The sequence below is a fragment of the Octodon degus genome, unplaced genomic scaffold (assembly GCF_000260255.1).
Source record: "Octodon degus isolate 3935 unplaced genomic scaffold, OctDeg1.0 scaffold00005, whole genome shotgun sequence".
Lineage (NCBI taxonomy): Eukaryota > Metazoa > Chordata > Mammalia > Rodentia > Octodontidae > Octodon > Octodon degus.
This window is the reverse complement of record NW_004524581.1, coordinates 31,721,233-31,723,577: the sequence shown is the minus strand read 5'-3', so window position 1 is coordinate 31,723,577 and position 2,345 is coordinate 31,721,233. Positions and strand designations below refer to the sequence as shown.

At 41.2% G+C, this 2,345-nt stretch overlaps 1 protein-coding gene across 1 annotated transcript in view; it reads right to left on the bottom strand.

Moving 5' to 3' along the window:
• The window catches only part of LOC101559737 (HLA class II histocompatibility antigen, DQ beta 1 chain-like), an 18,883-nt gene that overhangs the window by 14,207 nt on the left and 2,331 nt on the right, over positions 1-2,345 (bottom strand). The window lies entirely within an intron of this gene.

The following is a 2,345-nucleotide window of genomic DNA, read 5'->3' as shown; positions in this document are numbered from 1 at the left end:
GGCTGGGACTGGTCCCGCCGGCGCAGGGTAGCAGGAAACTCTCCGCACACTCACCGGACCTGGGCTAGGACTGGGTCTGGGGGCTCCCGGAACTCGGCAGCGAGGGCCAACTTTTTAGAGACCAAGTGCCCAAACTGCCACCCAAAACCCACTTGTCTATTACAAAGTGCTAATGCTGCAATTAAACCTGAAGACTGAGATTTTAACTTAGAAAAAAAATAACTCATATGTTAATATATTCTGTCTAAAAATAAAAAAAAAGTGTGCCACAGGTTTGTCACTACTGGACTTTAGAAAATGGAAGAATGGTGGTCTTGGATCCCTGCCTTCTACTTCCTTATGGAGGGAAAGAAAAGTGCAAAAGTGTGTGAGATGTGTTTGGTCACCAGTCCACTCTTTTTCCCCTCTCTGAAGTGCCACCGCCATTGCCTGCTCAAAGCTACCATTTCCACTACCATTTCTGATCTTAGAAGCTGGACCCACTGGCTGAGAGCCTACAGATATGGAAATCTGAGTGTACTGTGAACTGATGAAAGAGGAAGAAAGTGAGCCTTTGTAGGGTACATGGGCTCTAGTGATAGTGTCCGGGGCCATATTTTGTCCTCCTTGGTTTGATTTTGAGGAAGAGGGACCCCCTGCCCCTCACTGTGGCTGCCATTATTTGTCTAAAGCCCTGCTCTGGACCACAAGCCCAAGATCCCTGAATTCTTCCCAAGTGCAATCCAGGTCCCTTGGTGTCTGAGCTCCAACACATGGATGTGCTTTTGTTGCTGGTACTTCTGTCCCACTTTCCAAAGACCCAACAGATCCCAAAGGATGATTCTGACACTTAATAACAGTTTTGTAGTCATGGTCCTGGACTTCAGAATGGAAAACACAATTCATACTTCTTACCTTCAAGAAGTATACACAGCAGAGAAGACACAGATATGGGTTGAAAAATAAGGGACAAAAGTGTGCAGCTGTCAGGTACCACTCACCAAAGACAAGACTAAAAAATGTCAGAGGACCAATCGTCACACACAGTGATATCCAAACCTGGGGCACATACTTTTATTCCAACACTAGAGAGACTGCAGCAGGGTGTAAAAAGTTGGAGCAATTTAGCACTACATGGAGACTTTGTGAAAAATAAAACTTGAAAATATACTGGGAGTGTAGCTCAGTGCAAAGGCCCTGAGTTCAAACTCTAGAGAAGAAATACTCTATACAATAGCAATGACCACTGAAACCTTGATTCTCTCTTAGAAAGCATTGGCAACATAGGACTGGAAGATTCTAATGCTGATAATACTGATTCGTTGGGTTAACTCATAAATGACTCTTGAGAAAAAGGACAATTTGACTGTGTAGAAGTGGAGGCAGGCTTTAAAGGCATTGTGGTAATTCCCCGGTTTTGATATTCTATAGTAGTCACGTAAGATGCAACTACTTAGGAAAAAGAGTGACAGATATAAGAGATCTTTTTGTATATTACTTTTTGTAGTCCTTGGTAATCTACAATTGTCTCAAAATACAAAGTTAAAAACAGAAAACTAATAAAAAATAATTTATTAAGTTAATTTAATATTATACTTAACAGAAAATATCCAAAATGGAACAGAGAAGCCATGGGTTGTCGAATCTATGTTGAATGTCACTGTGTAGCTTTCTAAAACCATCTTATATCATATTTCTTTCTTTCTTTTTTTTGGTACTGAGGACCAAATCTGGGACTTTGAGCTTGCCAGGCAGGTGCTTATGCTGCTGTGCTGTGTCCTCAGCCCATCTTATACTTTTATTTTCAAAAAATTTTTGTTACTTCTCTTTTCCTTATTGTATCTTACTCTGTATAATTTTATACAGTTATTTAAAAGTAACTGATTATTCCCTTGGCTATAGCAAGTTTGCTAATGAGTTTGTCAAATATATTTCTCATTTCTGTTAATGTATATTTTTTATTTCTAGCATTTCCATTTGGTTCTGTCCACTGGTTTTCATCTTTCTGATCTTTCATGTTGTCTACCTTTCCATTAGATACTGCTGTAGTTTAAATATGGGTTTTGCCACCACCATTATATCAATTTTGATTGTCCCTGTGGTAGTATTGGGAAGTGGGTCTTTAAAGTTTATTAAAAGGGATTAAGGACATCATGTCGTTACAATTGGGATCATGAATGTCCCACTGATGGTCCTGTGTGGAAGGCCTGGTCTCCAGCTGATACTGCTAGCAGGAGTGATGGGTGGAACCCTCAAGGCACAGGGTCATGTGGGAGAAAGCTAGGCCACTGCCAGAGTGGCCTGTCCTCTTTCTCTCTCTCTCTCTCTCTCTCTCTCTCTCTCTCTCTCTCTCTCTCTCTCCCCCC